This window comes from Nipponia nippon, unplaced genomic scaffold, assembly GCF_047370975.1.
Source record: "Nipponia nippon isolate SJK-2023a ecotype South Korea unplaced genomic scaffold, ASM4737097v1 scaffold_1, whole genome shotgun sequence".
NCBI lineage: Eukaryota > Metazoa > Chordata > Aves > Pelecaniformes > Threskiornithidae > Nipponia > Nipponia nippon.
Window position 1 is genome coordinate 36,527,974 of NW_028262290.1, and position 17,841 is coordinate 36,545,814.

The 17,841-nt window shown below is 39.9% G+C and overlaps 1 protein-coding gene across 4 annotated transcripts in view; it reads left to right on the forward strand.

Moving 5' to 3' along the window:
- NCOA2 (nuclear receptor coactivator 2) overlaps positions 1-17,841 on the forward strand; it is a 198,014-nt gene that overhangs the window by 69,357 nt on the left and 110,816 nt on the right. For all 4 annotated transcript variants that reach the window (XM_087751698.1, XM_087751711.1, XM_087751680.1 and 1 more), the window contains exon 3: positions 1,168-1,412. The gene's annotated coding sequence lies outside the window, so the exon portion shown is untranslated. The remainder of the gene's footprint in view (positions 1-1,167; positions 1,413-17,841) is intronic.

The window sequence follows — 17,841 nt, forward strand, 5'->3', positions numbered from 1 at the left end:
TTATTTCTCATTGTAGGTTTGTTTGGTGTTTTGTGGGTTTTTTGTTTGTTTTTTGTTTGGTTGGTTGGTTGGTTGGTTGGTTTTTTGTTTGGTTGGTTCCCCCCCCCCCCAAAAAAAAGAACCTCTCTTTGGAAATGCTCTGTGTGCCTCTGTCTGAAGCAGAGACCAGGCATTAGATGGCAGTGTGGAAAGTGCTGGTGATAGGCACTGGAGAAGAAGAGGGGCTTATGAGTCACGGTTTTGCCTTTGTCAGCACTGCAAAAATCTCAGATCTAACCAAACTGTAACCTTTTAAAGAAATCACAGTTCTTGCATGCCGTCTTGAGCATGTGAGAGCTGCATGGCCTGGAAGGAGAGGGGAAGCCGATGTCTTGTACCCCAGCACCTGAGAGCCACAAGCAGACCCATGGGGCACTGGCACGCACGAGGCCCTGGCGTGGTCCTGGCCCCCAAATACTGTAGACTGTGAACAGGGGAGAGAGACCTGGGGTGAGAGTGAGAGTTAACACAGCGGTGTGTTGGGGAATGAAGGAGGGAGGAAGGAGGGGGCGTCAAGGGGAGTGTGTGGCACTGCTGGCCAAGCCTGGAAGTGTCTGAGCCAGAAGAGGTGAAAAGCCTTGGGGAGTGGGGGTGAGGAGAGACTCGGCAAGGGCGCTGAAGGTGGGAATGAAGAAGGACCAGGGCTTGAATCAACATGGGCCAGAGGATATGGCTTGAGGAAAACAAGCAAACGAGTTTGTTCTGGAAGGTCCTTTTCTATAGAGATCTTTGAATATAAATAAACACTCTTTGATTTCAGCAGGAGCTCCTTGAGAATATGTTTTTAACCATCACCTATGGCTAGTCCCCATGCAGAGAATTGTTTTGCGTTTGCAACCAGTTTACTCCTTTGCCACAAGAGCTGCACGGTATACCTGAAGATTTCGACCCCACTGCTGTTCTTTGTAGGTGTCAGTGTGACCCCGCCGTACAAGGTCTGATGTCTCAATTTCTTTTTTCTAGACGTGGCGAATGCAAACATTTTTGCAGTGTGGCAGTGTCCAAGTCAAGGAATGTCAAAAACTGAGCTTGTCTTTGCAAAGCTCTTTCATTTGGCCCCTTGTGAGGAAGCTTTACAATTCAATGGTATTTAAACATGCGCTGACGTGCTGGTTTTTTTTTCCGCAGGACCCCTGCTTCGTTTCATGCACAGGATGGCCTTCCTCTGGGAATGAATCCGGTTGATGCGGTGGAGAAGGCTGTTCTCTGTAGTACCCCTGCCTCACTTCCAGCAGAAGTCGGGACGTGCGTGGCAGGCGAGGCAGGGGATCACAGGAGGCAGAAGCCGTTCTGGTGCTCTGCGCAGCTGCATGCTGCCCCAGCGAACGGGACTCTCTTCCTGGCTGTGCTGCAGACTTCCTAGGTGATGCTAGGTAAGTTGCTTAATCCTGGCTTTTCTCGTGTCTTTGCTAACTGTATGTGTCTTGCGGATGACTTGAGATCTTTGGATTTGATTTGGAAAAGTGCTGAGCACTGATAAGTGTGAGTGAGGCAGTGGGGGTTGAGGTTTGAAAGTGCTATATAAAGCACAATGTAATGCTAAGTGCTGTAAAAAAATTAGGTCTGAGTTTTGCCAAGCTGGAGACAAAGTTGTCTTCAGAATTGGAGAATCGTTTTGACCTTAAAGCTGTCAACGCTTTAGTTAGGAAGTTAGCAATAACACTGTTATTCTAAGTTAGGAGTAACAGAGTAATAGTAGGACTAACCATTATGTTGATGAAGCCCTCAGCTGCACCATTGAATTTACAAAGAAATTACTTGTTCTGTCTTCCAAAAAAAAAAATGTGAGTAGCATGCAGTAAATAAGGTATTGGACCATATGCCAAATACCAAGAGTAAAACAGATTTCTGTTTTGATTAATGGTAATTCTGTACGCTGAATGAAGCAGAGGTGCTGTGGAAATTGTGTGACATAACTGCGGTATATACCGTGCCACAGAAGTAAAAAAAGGCAAAGTTTAGGTTTCTCTAAAACTTACTTCTGACATTTTCTCCGGTGAGTGCTTGCTTCTGCAGATTGGTTTCAGGGTAGATGTTTGTATCACGTAATATGATTTGGGGTGCGAGAAGCACAGCGTTTTTAGATGCTGTCAACTCAGATAATATACATACATGAAACCAAAATGAGGTGTAAATTCATCATTCATCGCAGGCACATGCCTCCTGTGCCTGGTTATTGTATCGGATACAAAGGAGACAGTGTTTGTAATGCCCACTATCAGAATGGCTTGAGGTCAGAATTCCATCAGCGTTTCTTCAGGCTCAGGGTTTGTATTTTCCCAGTGTCATGTCCATAGCTAGCTACAATGCTGCTGTAATCAGTAGATAACAGAATTTTTTGGCCAAGGCATGGTTAAGCTAAATATTGTTTTAACTTAGCTAACCTGAATGCAAAATATCTAATGTTAGATCAGATATTATGAATTAACCAAGAGCGTGTGTTCGGTGCCTAGAAATGAGTGTGTTTGCCAGATAAGCTGTTACTCTCTATTGCAGGAGAGAGAGAGAGACAGTAAAAGCTATGAAGCTTTGATAATGGCTAAATCTTATATTAAATACACAGAGTAAGAATGCACGTTCCCCTTCCGGCCTGCTCATGGGGGATCTACTGTACATGGCTCTGTGAAAGGCTGCAGTAATGCTTTAGGCGCCAAGCAATATTTTTAAGTGCTGCTTTCTAAGAAAACCTGAGATATTTTTGTTTGACTACTGCCATGCAGTGCGAGTCGTTCTTTAAATCTTTAAATAACATCAACAAAAAAGGCAGGGGGGAGGGGGGAGCGGGGGAAACAATCTGTATTTCATGAGCAGGAGTTAAAAATGAAATTATTTGCTTTACCTAGAGCATTCAAAATTATGTTGCAATTAGACTGATGCAATAGCACACATTACGAAAGGATCGCACAATTTGCAGAGCCCGCTGGAGAAAAGCACGGGACTGGAACAGCAGGGGTGTTGTGGGCCTGCGGGGCAGCGCGCTGGCAGAGCTACGCGGGGAAGATTATCGGCTAATGTGGAGAGAGGAACGCCATGAAAAATAAAAACTCTGCCGTTCCTGCATATCCCATAAAACGGGGGGGCGAGGCGGGGGGGGAGGAGAAGGGCGATTTGTTTTATCAATGTGCCTACTTTATTTCGGTGGCACGTCTAATCCAGTATGGAAAATGTTTTCTGTTATGTGAAAGAAAGAAAGAAAGAATGGAAATGGAAGCTAATTTTGAGCTAATATCTTTTGAAAGCTGCTAATAATAGTGGAATTTTATTCAGCGTGCTCTATTTCTACAATAGAAAAGTAAAATTCCTTTGGGTTAACTGAAACATCTGTTGAACAAATTGGTTCAGTTTCATGAGTCTGTTACTAATTCTGAGAAGTAGATGGTGTTTTATAAAACCAGTAGAGTTGGGGGGTTAGTGCCCATATTCTTTCCATTTTTTGCTGTTATCAAAGTAGGTCATTTTGAAGAGTTATGTTTTCATGAATACAGTAATACTGTGGTTAATATTTCTAGTATTTCAAGCTTGACCTTTGCTTTAATGAGTTTTCTTCACCATTTTTAATCAACACTACTAATATTCTTTAAAGTCGTGGGTTTCCAGCTTTTTATCAAGTTCTTAGTAATGAAGTAACTGAGTAATTTTTAAAAAAAAAAAACCCACCCTCTTTCAGTGCATTTCTGCTTGTATTTCCTTGTTTCTGCCATTTTTTCTGCTGTTTTACTTATGAAGTTTGAATGTTAACAAAATTTAATTGCTCCTACTGCTGTGTTCTCGTTTGAAGTCATTATTCTTTGTAACTTCACAGTTGTGGGAAGAATACTGTAGGTGACAAATTGGTTTATGGCTTCGCATGGTGGAAGCTAAGAATGCCATAAGAGTTGATGAGCTAATGTCATATGCATTAATAAAAGAAGAAAAAGGGAGAAATTAAAAACAGTTCCTAAGATTCTGTTCCTATGTGTCAGGAATGCTCCAGTTTAATCTCATACCCATGCACGCGTCTTAAAGCAGTTTAGGTTTCTCAGGTACATCTCCTATCAATATCATCACTGAAAGGAAATCACAGGTGTAATGCTAGTATGCAGATCAAATTAAGTTCTGTGTGCTTTACTGTTACAGATATAAAATCAAGGCAAGTTCTTGTGTGCTGTATATAACTAGCTGTAATACTGTGACAGATTTAAAAGGAAAAGCTGAACTTTGATTTTAGACAATGAATATATATTTGTAGTGCATATATTATGTGGAAAATACAAGACTGGCATTAAGCATGTACATTGAACGTAGTTGTAAGTTACAGCATTTTCAGCTTCATGCTCTGGGTGTCTGACTGTTCAGGGTAACTCTGTGTATGAAGGATATGAACAGCAGTTGATAATACTTTCTAATGTTACTTTTACAGATAGTTTCCTTTACTTTTTGTTATGGCTGTTTTTGATGTTTTAATATACTTTAATTATGTGGTAATTCAGTTGTCTAATGTAGAAGATAATGCAGGTATAAATAAGGGACGGCAGTGTGGGATATCATTGCTTTTGAGGGATTGCTGGGTTGAGGAGGAATGGAGACATATAGTCGAGTTTTGTGAAGGTGCACGTGAATCTTGGCAGTGCGAGGAGCTGCCCCACTGTTGATAAGATGTTCCAAACAACCCTCGTGTCGGTTTTGTCCTTGGTGCAGCTCGCTGAAGTTTCAGATGACACGCATGAAATGAAGTGAGGGGGAAGTTTTGTGGCTGAAGTCTTGTGCCAAGTCTTTTTGAAGTTGTATGCAGCAGCTGTGCTGTAGCTAAAGAAAGGCTTTCTTTGCCTCCATCATAACATCTGCATGATCTTTAACAGAAGAATTATTCCACTATGACGTATCGTTTAGCTAATCTGGGTTGCCTTCATTAAGTCTTTTTTTCTTTTCCTTATTAGAAATGCTTGCATTACCTTTAGGAATAAGTTTGCAGAGATCTGGACTTGAGTGCTTCTGTGTAGAAACAGTAAGCTTCAGTCAAAAAAAAAAAAAATCAAAAGAGTAGTTGAGACTTCGAGTTTGAGTCTGTAGCTCAGTAAGGCTCTTAAGGTACTCGGGCAGCTTTAGACTGCACCCCATTAATTGAATTTTTCTATTTTCCTCCATCGTTTGGAGGATAGGGGATTGAACACAGGGCCAGTTTTTGCAAAGATGGCACAAATGCAGCGTCATTGCAGCTAACCTTGGTCTCACAGCTTCCAGAAGCGTGGCTTGTGCCCTCCCTGCTGAGGTATTACCCCGTCTCCCTCGTGCCAGCGCCGCTGCCACCACGGCTCTGGGGTGAGTTGCCTCAGGGAGCCAAACTAGTGGTCAGCTAACCGCATTTTTGGTTGGGTTAGTTGACTGGCTCCTTAACTCTGTGAACTTGCTAACTGCAGAGTTGGACAGATGTCTGTGCTGAAGATGGCCTGGAGGAGGGACAGCAGGACCAGCCTCTTCTAGTCACACATCAGCTTGTCTGACACTTCAAAACTGGGCCTTGACTTGAGGCAGGAAGAAAGCAATTGAGGGATGTGCTTTTTGAAGAAGTGCATGAGTTAAACTGTATACCATGTTTACTTTGAAAGTTAAGTGAAGAGAAATCAATAAATCAGGTGTAATTGAATTTGAAATTCTAGCTTTAGTCTTTCTTTTAGTTGAAGGTTTTTGCATAAGGACTTTTAAACTGAATCTTTATTTAATCTTCTTCCAGTTTGAGACTAAGAGGTCTGTTAGCGCTGCAAAGCTGGCAAGTTCTCACAGTTAAAGGGTGGGATCTAATGGTTATAAAGAAGTTGTGGTCTTGAAGAGCAAAACAAAGGTAGCAGAAATGCTGACACTTCTCTGTGTTAAGGATTTTGGTGATCTTGACTGTAACTGTCTTGCATTTATAGCGGGTACTTGACTCTCAAGCGGTGTGTCACAAACTAAATCTGGAGGAATATGTTGTAAATTAAATGTGGGTGGGTTTTTTTTGTAAGTAAGAATTATCACATTTTATCATCAGGAACTACTGGATATGCATTTGCTTTTCAGTTGAACAATCTGATCAGTCTTCCTGCTGTAATCTCTTAGGAAAATGGCTGTCAATGGAAAAGCAGAGTGCTGATTTATATAATTGTACTCATTGCAGAAGTTTGGTTTGTGAGATGCAATTAACATAAATAAGCAAAATAAGAGAAAAGGCACAGGAAACATACTGCTGCTTATTAGGGTTGTTAAATGGTATTTTCAAAATTATCTTCTAGTCAAATAATGATTTTGTTCAATTTATGCCGAGAGGACTGTGTTACTCCCCATACTCAATGTCTATGAAATTGAACGTATACTTGCCACAATGAAGAATTAATACCATACTGTGCAAAATAACAAAGCTGCTATTACAAATTACTTCAAATACTGTGTATTGAGGGGAAAAAGATAGATCTGCCGGCATGTGTAATTCAGAGCGCAGCCTGCTTGCTCAGGGGAACGCGATGCGCCTGCCTCCCTGTCCAAGAGTGACCGTGACCATGTCACTGGGGGCTGAGCACGCCCTGGGTGACAGCTGGGCGTTTCAGCCTCACACGTGGAAAACATATGTGTTTCCTAATGCCTAAGGAGAACGGTTAAGTCCTAGAAATAGAGATGCTTGACAGCAGTAGTCCAATATATGCATTTTATCTCCACGTTTAAAAATAGTTAGTAAAATAAGATCTTAAGATCAGTCTTCACAACTGAGCACATTTAATACATTCTGGTTCCAGCAACATTACTGTGAGGTAAGGCGAGCAGCCGAGGACTTGCTTCAAAAACAGGAAGTGCCCACATTTATATAAAATTGCATAGTTTCAGCTGTCATAAATGTGGTTTCAATGCAGTTGCAGGAGTAAAGCCCGAAGTAGTTATAACCAGCTTACTTCCTCTTCCAGTCAAAGTGCAAATAGCCATATAATTAACAATCTGTGGCTCATTTTCTCTAGCTGGGTTAAGTATTCTGTTTCGCCTGTTCAGTCGCTGTATAAACAGAGGGAACTTGAATTGCTTAAGAACATTTTAAAACACAAATATTCTTGGTCATAACCAGGTCTGCAGATTCACAAAACAGGATCTTCGATTGCCCCTCGAGCTTGGCAGCAGAAATGAGACCCGTGAGTGTGGCTGGCGCGCTGCCAGGCTCCTTGGAGAAGAGCAAGCCTTGCCAAGTTGGCTTCTTGCCATGGTAAACTGCATGGGGCAGCAAAACCTGCTGCAGAGCTGGTAGACAGTTTTTCTCTTTAGGGACTTCCCTTCTTACATTCCATTACAAATTGGCTTTATTCAAAGTCTTTTATCATTAATTTTTTGAGGACTGATTGCTCAGCTTTTTTCTGAGTTAATTCATCCATCCTGCCTTTGACTCTGCTCATGCACTTAGTATGGCAGAAAAGCATGAGTACAAAAGGGTAAGAAAGAGTTCCTCTTCTGCTCCTGTGCCCTCTTGGGTTGGTTCAAATATGTTTTAGGCTGCTTGGGGCCTTTGAGGAGAGCCCTAACTTTTCATCCAGAAAGGGCCTGTCATCACTTCTCTGTCTCTGCTGATATCAGGCACTTCAGCAGCAAATACCTACTGAATATTCCCTACGTACTCTGCTTGCTGGGAAGGGCCGGTGAGGTGCCTTTCCAGGGGAAAGGGAGCTCTCCCAGGAGAATTTTTCCAGGGAAGCTCTGCTTGGTTACTGAAGCTGCAGCACTTGCTGCATACGGGAACCGACAGTGGACCTTTATTTCTTGTGACAGATTCTTGGAGAAAGGCTTTTTTTCTTCATGTGAGGGGTAGCACTGCATTTTGCAAAGCCCTGTAAGAGTTACCTTTAGGCAGAGCTCAACAAACATTACACTGTCCTAAACATAATATGAAACATTTACCTTCCCTTTCCTAGCTTCCCTCTTCAACTATCAGATAAATAGTGGAGAATACTTACTCAAGACCTTATGAAGTATCAAACATTCATAGTGACCATCTTTTGACTTTATGCCAGAAAGCTAATAGTCCTTAAAAAGGACTATTTTAATAATAGTCCTTAAAAGAACTATTTCATCCTCTGTTACCCAAGGTTTTCCCTTCTTCAGGAAAAGCTGGCTAACCTGTTTTGTTGTTGTTGGAACAACGAGAAGAGCTACATCAATGACCAGAACCTTGACTCATCTTTCTGAATGAAGTTTTAAAAGCAGAAGCAGGCTTAACTGCCTCCATGTAAAAGCTAAGATACATCTGACAGCGAAGGGAACAGAAATCAGGACAGAGTTCTGTTTCGAGGGTCGTAGTGTTTTTAGCTGTAATTTATCAGGGGAGTCAAGGGAAGAACAATGAAAGTGAGAATTCCTTTGCGTCCTCTGAAAAACCATGGCTGTTAGATATATTCAGGTGTTTCTTTCATTCTAAATAAAATATGGAAACTTTCAGGGCACAGAAGGTTTATAACATTTTTAATTGTGTAAAGGATTCCTTCCTATTCTTGTTTTCCAATGTTTTAAGAGAACATACAGCTGCTGCTCTGAAGATGATGTTCACACAGCTGCTGCTGCTGCTTCTGCTTACTCTGTGTCTGTGTGTGTAGGTAATAATTTATTATAACATCAATATAACATTACCGTCAGTCATTCAGAAGAGCTTTATCTTAGATGCTTGCCAGAGTTACTCATGTGTTTCTTTGCTTAGCGTGACATGGCCATATTTTCCTTCATGGCTTAGTTCCTAGCCCAAGCAGAGGCGATGAAATGTGCTCACATTGCACTGTGTTTTATCGCTGAGTTAAGGGATTGGATGGAGTTGTGTTGTAAAAGAGGACAGTAGGGCCAGTCAGTTCCATGCAATGAATAGATTGCTCTTATTCGTAGAGGAGTATGGTCCAAACAGTGGTCTGTGGGCCAAGACCAGCCTACAGGAAATTTCCATCTGCTCTGCTTTTTACCAAAGGAGATGGAGAGCAGCTTTGCAGCAGCAAATGCTGCCCAGCAACTGGACAGTTGGAGGCCTGCCACAGTCCAATTTAGAGGGCTGCCTCCAGGGGAGTGGAAGAAGGTGGAGTGGAAGGGGCCAGGTAGAAGAGCCTCCCTTCTCTTGTGGTTCGGTCTTATTTCCATGGTGACATCTTGACAATATTTCTAGGATAGCTACCTGTGGCATGTGCAGGCTGGTCAGGCTGGTGACTACCCTGAGGACTAGGAAGTGAGGACTGTGAGAATTAGCTGGTGGGAGGATCTGCATCCAACCACCAAAATATAATTGCAAACCCCTCATAATAAGCGACCTCTTTTAACAGAAAACCGCATCCTTTAAAACAGTTCGTTAAAAACGCCCTTATCAATTACAAGCTACCATGCCATGTAAAAAGCATCTTATTTGCATATGAAGTAATTCAAATGCAAGCTTCTAATTGCCATTTGAGAAATCAAATACTAATTTTTGAGTGGATTTTGATATTATGGTTTTATATTGCCTTTTAGGAGAATTTCAAAATTAATTTGAGACTGTAACTATTAAACCTGAAAAGAACATGGGAAGCTGGCAAGCTCTGTATATATATATATATAAAACAATTTTTTTTTAAATTTAAAAATTGTACTTGTACTGTTCATTGGCATGCAGTGATCATCTATAAAGTTTTTATTATCCTGAAGTAATACACATACCCATTACATGAGAGCACTGAATACCTTTTTAATCTAGGCAGGTCATCCCAAACAAATGCCTCTGACAATTATCCCCATACTTGGTTGTGTATTTTGATCATCATAAAGTTAAATACTAAATGAACATTTAGATTTTTATATGATTTATATTTTTTAACTTTTGCATTTTTTCACGTTCACTGTTTTAAGAATTTTCACGCTTAGGAAACCATTAAGCTCTTGTAATAATGAAGATGGTTCAGGTGAAAATGAAATAATAGAAAAATCATGTACAAAGAGGGTGCTAGCTTTAAGATCTCAATTTACTATATTTCTCTCTTTCAGCGGATGGTAGAAAAAACTTTTAAGTTACTTTTGTGTATGTGTATTTATACAAATAATCTGGATTACTTCAAATACAGTCAAATAGAGAAATATATGCATTGCTGTAAACAGTCATTGCAATTAGCCTGGCCTCTAGTATGTATGACAGAATTGTTTTTAAATAAAAGTGCATGAAGACAACTCGCCTGCATCGCGGTTCCCTTGTGTCATTGCTCTATGGACCTACGTGAAATCCAGGTACTTGTAAATTCCCCTGAGCCTCATCAGATTCCTGTAAGGTTTCTGGCTCTGGAATGAAATACCTGTTTGCTGGGGACAGATTGTTTCTTCTTGTCAGGAACGAGGCCCTCATGAGGCAGCTAACCAAATCGCTAAGATCAGTGTTGAACTCTCCAAATTGCCCTAGTAATATGAAGAATAGTATAAATTCATGCTCACTTGCAAACTTTCTAAAATCATTTCTTGCACTGTAGAAAAATGAGAAGATAGGCACAAACTTAGACAAAATAGTAAGTGGCTTTATAGCGTTTCCATGCTAGTGGATCACCTTGGGGTTTGAGTCAGGTTTCCTGAGTTCTCAGCTTCAGTCCTTCAGTCTTGTTGTCTCTTGCAGTTGTTTGAGCTCTGCTGTTGATCAAACTTTTCTGCCAAGGTGAAAAATTTCCCTGTGTTCAGACATGTAGATACCTTTGCGTACCTTCAGCCTTCTCATTTGTGTTCTTAAGAGTCAGTTCTGTTGCCTTGTTTTCTTTGTTTCTTCTTTTATACCAGGATTTTTCCACTGTTCTTTGCCCATTCTGCTGCTGGTAAGTGGAGTGGGTTTCCTCTAAACATCATCCATCTTGCTTTCCCCTGGATGAAGGACTATTCACTTGTTTCTGGCCTGGATCATAGGTGACGCTAGTCCCATTAGCAGATGTCTGAATGCTGTGTGTATATGTGCACACATTTTATTTATATATATTATATATATAACATCTATGTTGTATATAATTTGATATAGTACCTAATAGCTAATGGCTGGTGTATGATTGTTAGTATTAATAATTTTGTAATTAATTATTTTATATTTATATATAAAATAACATCTGCCAACATGTTTTCCAGTTGGATAAATCTGTTCCATTGCTTTAAAATGTTGATTTCTATTTTACCTTTTTTTGTTTGTTTGTTTGTTTAGCAGAAATACAACATTACCAGCAGCTTTGTCCGTTTTCTAAAGATCAGGCATTGACTGAGACTGATCAGTTTATGGAAGTAGTATATGACTTGATGGATAGCATTCTAAAGAGATGTGCCTCAGTAAAGAGTGTGTAACAGCTTGGGTTCAGTTACTGTGTATTTTTATTCTGGTGGGACTCCTATCTAGCAATATTCTCATTTAGAAGATTTCTGTATGTTTTTACTCTTAAGGTTCCAGTTCTTACCTTTAATAATTAAAAGGTGGTCTCAGGGCTTCTCCCAACTTTTGTTTGTTGTTTGTTCTGTCAAATCTGGTTTCCATTTCAGATAGAGTTCTTACATTGTCCTACAGCAAGAAAAATTACAGGGTTCAGTAAAGTTGTGACACTTCAAAATTCTGTTTGTTTCTGCAGGATTTTAAATTAATATTCTGTCACTGTTGTTAATAAGGGACACAAAAATGCAAAAAAAAAAAAATCAGCATCTTTACGGGCATGTGGAGAATTATTCAAGTGTTAGGTAGGCATATAGGTCGAAGGTCTACCTTGTCTGGAAGTTTGTTAAAGCTTTGAGACATGAACGATGGCTTTTTGAGAATGGAACAACTTTTTTCTAACTGTATTTGCAGAACAGAGACATGGAAGTATCTGCAAGCACAAACACTGGTTTAGAAGTGCATATTTTGTTTTTTCTGCTTTTGACAATATATGTGTGCCCAGACATGGTTAGGTCTGAAACTGGTAACAACGCATAAATGCAATAAACTTTGCTGGCGGATGCCAGAGTATTAGACTTGCTTTAGGAGCTACTAAGTAAAATCCTGTAGTCTTTGCTGTACAAGAGGTGAGATGATGGACCGTTTTGGCCTTAGAATCTATATTTTGATTTATTTGTTTCGGGTAATTTTTATTCTGTCTTTTAGTAAATGATTGGGATTTCATAACTTTTTGAATTTTGTATGTGAACATATTTTATGACCTGCTTAGAAATGGTTTAATGCTGTTATTTGTTTCATTATTCTCTCCCATATATTACTTAACTGATCTTCTCATGGCATGGGTTTGCTTTTGTTCTCTGTTACATTTATGAAGGGTTTAGCATCTAAGAGTCAAACATGAAATGGAGCAATGCAACTATTCATGTGAGTGCTGACTTGTGTTTATATCCTTGGAGACAGAACACACTTGCATAAATGCTAGATTAAAAAAAAACCCAAAGGATTGCAAATCTATCACAATTCATAGATTACAGTAAAATACTATGGAAAAGTATCTCTTTATTTATCTGTATGTCCTGTTAGAAAATAAATGGGGCCTGTGTGTCTGTTTTGCTTTGAAAACTGTCTAGCAAAATCTACGAGACAGACTTAAATATTGTGATACTACTTCTAGGTGATCTGTTAGTATAGCCAGCTGTTTAGTTTGGTCCATCTAAATTAGCTTTCTGTGAAATTATAATAAGGTCAAATATTCTCCTTTATTTTTAGCCTCATTTCCTAAGGAAACAAGGCTCGTGAGGTTACACCGTGCACTTGTGTACATCCACACGCATCTCCCCTCAGTAACTTTTGAACCTATTGGTTATTTCGATCACATTTTGTGGCACAGCAGAGGTCTCAAAATTCAGATCCCACAAGTTTTGTGAAAACAAGTAGCTGAGTATAGGTGGAAGCACCTAAAGGTGGCTTGACAGAGGGAAAGGTTACAGCATGAAATAATCTTATTAGTTGCCTGGGAATCCTAGTGATGGGAAAAGAGAGACTTTAAACAAATGTCCCAACTGTGGGAAAAGCTTCATTCAAAGCTTTCACTTTTCTAGGCACCAAAGTCAACCAACCAGGAGGTGTAAATCTGTGGGAGACGAGGCTTTAATTAATTCTGTTGTTCATGGGACTGCTTGTTCCTTAGATATTTTAATAATAATAATAATAATAATAATAATAATAATAATAATAATAATAATAATAGTAACATAAATGTTTGCACACAATCTATTTTTGCATATTCATTTTTTAAGGTAAATATGTAGGAATATTCTTATGACAATCCTAATTTTCAGAGATAATTTTTGTTTTCACTGTGAACATTAATTTAAATGTTTACAGAGCATCTTCTCTCCCTATTAGGACAAACTGAGCGGTTGCTTCCCCCTGCTTTTAAAACGATGGGTACTGTGAATGCTATCCAGCCCTGTTTTGCATGTGCTTCTGGATTGCCACTAGCCAGAAATGCTGGAGCATTTTGTGGGGAGAATTCACGGCACTATGGTTGTGCTCCAAGGGAGTTAACTGGGAGGAACAAGGTTGGTACAGTATGCTTACTGAATATGGAAATAATAATAATTATTAAGCTAACCAACAAGAACTGTATTCTTAATAAACCGTGTGGGTTTTTTCAGTGTAGTCATATGACTGTATAATACAAAAATTGCTTTGAGAGTGGGTCAAAGATTACACATAGCAGAGACTTGTGTGATTGGTTATGAACAAGCGAAAATAGGGTAAACTTTTGACCCGGCAGCAGCAAATGGAACTGTGTAAAGCACCTACAGATGGCAGGATTTAACATATAGTTGGTCTCTCGCCCTTTCACAGCAATTATGATCATATTACACCAGGCACAGAGGGGAAGGCGCTCCGTAACTGTAATACAGTGCGTCTTTGAAAGTTTTGAATATGCAGTTGCATGTTTCATTTTTGTAGAACCATCAATTAGCTTAGCAAGAAGAATTCCACTTTTGTTGCTTGTGTTTGACTCGGCAAGCTCCTGACCAGCGTGCCAAGTCAACAAAAAAATCATTTGAACGGTCTGAATAATTTTGATAATTCAAACTGCAGCAGATTTATTGCTAAGCTTGAAAGACTCGGCGAAGGCTTTATGCCCTTGTGCTGCTGATGTGGGGTTGAAGGGACAAGGAGAACGTGGCTTCAGAGAGAGGTCTGGGAAACAACGCTCCCAAACCAGCTCCTTACGTCCTCGTGTAGATCTTCCTGGTTGAGTTTTAAGTTTGCAAAACTTAAATAGCAAAAAGACCAATTGATAAACTGTGTTTATTTGCCAGTATTGTGGCATTTAGACAATTCAATGGCTTTTGGTTTTGTTCGTACCTATGAAATATTTCACAAATCAGAAAAAGTGAAAGAATCTTGTGAATTAGAGACAAATGATTGCCGTTTTCCTCTGAACTTTTCAGTTAACAAAATCGGAAGCCCAGTCGCACTTTTGGCACAAAGTGATAGTTCTGAAGTCATCCAAGCATATTTCATGTAATTCACTGCCTTTCGGGGAACTGATTGAAGCAGGGGGGATGTTTGTGTGTCTGTGCGTGCGCGTGTGTGGAGTTCTCCCGTGTTTGGTTTTATTTATCACGCTTTGACGTATTGGCATTCGGGAAAAAAGTCTGAATTACAGAAGGTGTGCTTCCTTCTAGTTGTGATCCAGCCACTATCTCCCTTTCCGTCTCTTCGCTTTGCCTTCTGGCCTGTAATCTGATGCGTGTGCCAGATGTGGGGAGGTGGAGCAGAAGCGATCCAAGCTTTTAGACCATTTCATGGAGGGAGTTACTTTATTATATCTGCGGTTCACAAAAATTTGCCTTTGGTTTTCCAGAATGACTTGTCTGGAGAGTAGAAATTGCAAGCATATGGTAATAAGCTAAATAAGATCCTGAAAAATGCTTTTTGGAGGAAGGGAGAATTTTTAAATACTGATAAAATAGAGTGGTTGGTTGGGTTTTTTTCTTCTTAAATCATGCTGAAGCTTGCACTGTACATAGACGGCTGGGTTTAATTCCATTTCTTTTTGGAGACAAATTGTATTCATTTTAGCCATGCCTGTACCTGCAGCAGAGAGCTGCTGATGGAAGCTTTAAGGCACTTAAACGGCTCAGTGACTGCTACTACATGAGTTTGATCCAGGCCCACAAGATTTTGAAACTTTCCTGGTTGTTAAAATACAGTGAAATGAAAACTACTCTTCTCAAATGCCAAACAGCACACGCTGTCGTAGACTAATTCCTTCTACAGTTTTCTAACCCCTCCCCACACTGAAAAACCCACCACCACCAAAACAAACTTTCAGTCATTTAAAAACACCACCCGTACATTCCCCTCTTTTACTGATGAGCTGCCTTCAGATACCCAGGTTTGAGCCGCACGCGAAATTTGCCTGGACCTGTTGAAGCCCCAGCTCTTCAGAGGAGGCTCACGAGCCACGGTGCTGCCCTGCGCTCCCTGCCAAGGCTGCGCTGCAGGGGTTACAGCCGGCCTCTGCCAGAGGTAGTGGGTTGGCAGAGTTACCCACCTCGTTAAAACGTAATTGAGTAATCTTGATCTAAAGGTAGTAGTGTAATTCTTCAACGTGAGGCGGTTGTCTCTGTTGTGTTAATGACTTTTATGAATTAGGGCTGTTTGCGTGGCAGCTATTCCTCCTGAAAACAGGGGCAATTAGTGCCAGCTTTCCGCCTCCTAAGTACCAACTTCATAGAGGTATGCTGGCTTTGTTGTACTTGGGAGAAAAAATAAAAGCAACTCAGCAAAGCAAAAATGTTCTTAATATATGGAGTAGAAAGGAAAATGAATTAAAGAGATGGGTTTCATACTTGAGAAAGGAAGCGATTTTATCTAGTTATGTTCTTTCATGTTCTTTTTGAAGTACAAAAAGGTATTGAAATGTTTTTACTGAAATGTTATCATTGAAACATTATTGAAATATTATGGGATTATTCCCATAATTTCACTGATGAAAATAGAAATCTAATTGAAGGATGTGTACTTTTCACAGCTATTTTGTAAATAATAGACTAACTAGTTTTGTAATGCAGTAACTGAAATATCTCCAACAATTACTTGTACTTACTAAGTATGGTATATGCTTCTATAAAATGTAAAACATGTTAACACACCGACCAAACTAAGGGATATATTAGACTTTTAGTATACTATGTACTATATATGTAGTGTATACTACCAGTGACACATTCTTTGTAGTGCCTGCATTTTCTTCTTTTAAATTCTGATCGTTATTTCTTGCCACAGTATAACAGAGATGCTCATATTTCCTAATTGTTGCTGGAAATAAAATAGTTAAAATGACTCTTCTAGTATTGCTCAAAGCTAAGTACGAAGGTTTCCATTATGAGTTGCACAAAAAATTCTTATCTACCCTTTGGTAAGTAGGTGAAACGCCTGTGTGCAATACGCGTAAGCTTAGTTTCCTTTCAGTGTTATCTAAATATCTAATTTAGTTTTCCTTTCTATGTGTTCTGAAAGAGTAACTGACAAAAGCTATCATTTCTTAGACTGCATCTCACATACAGATACAAGTAAAGCATGACGGGCTTTTTCTGCTCCCAGAAGACAACTTTCTAAACCTGGTGTTTCCTTGTTGTCCTGTATTGAAGCATTGCTCACCCGTGTCCATACTTACCTGGTCTAACTCAGCTTTGAAATTAGTGTAGCGAAAGGGCACCATCACTGCTATACCAGTAATATTTAGGTTACTAGAAGTGAATTATTGTCACAGGAATATTCTGGATATTGAGATGTTTTTAACCTGTCATTAAACCATTTTATAATCGTTACAAACAAGTTAATACATAGATTGTAGTTATAGTATTTAGTACAACACCTAGTTATTTGCATGCTACTCACCAAACTAAGTGCTGGCTGTGTAACTGGAGAATAAAAGTAGTAATTTGCCCATACAGATCTAGCTAAAAGAACTGTTTTTACCGATACGTTTATTTTGCTACTGGAATAGTACACAAGGTGCAAATTTAGACCTTTTTTTTTTTTTTTCATAAAGCACCGAAATTAAGGTGAAATATTTATTACAAGAAAGTGTTGAATTTGGCTCTCTTCATTTGTAAATGAGTTAAGACCTCAAGAAGATTCCTGCTCCCGAGGTGTGTGATCTTCTGAGAGAGATTTTCTCTTCAAACAACTCCCCACCTAGGCTGTGGAGATCACTGGCTTTGCACACTGTACGTGACATAACAAATACCTTGAAAATGAAAAAAAATAAAGCACCTTTCCATAGATGTGGGAATTGGATTGATACCGGCCTTTAGCAGAAGAGAGGGAGGGAGGAACATGATTTTTGTGCCCCCACCCATTGGCTCAGGGTACAGTTTTGCCCTCCTGACAGCCAGCCCCGAGGCGCAGCGGGAGCACTGGTATGGTGCAGATTAGTGAAAGCTGATTGGCACCGAGCACCAGCCCTTCCCATGTTTGTAGACGTGACCACTTAGAGCTAATAAGCTTATAATAATTTCTGCTTAAGCAGAGGTGGTGAAAGTAGTAGCGAAAAAAAGGTAAGGAGCTTAAATACAGCGAAGGTATGGGGCAAATTGTGGTGAAACATGTGCTGTGTGTGGTAATCATAATTGTCAGGCTCCTTTCGCATGGGGGCTTGTGTTCATCCTGGTCCTCGATGCTGATATTCCTGTTTACACGTCAGCTGTAGGGGAATCGGAAACTGAACTCCACCAAGAAGCATTACTTATCTCTCCATTGCGTCAAAATATTTTTGCAGTTGGGCATAAATATCAAGACTTTCATCGGCTTCTTGTAAATCCTGCACAGGGAAATGTTTAGTGACCGCTTAGACACAAACAAGTCTATGGGGCCAGATGGGATCGACCTGA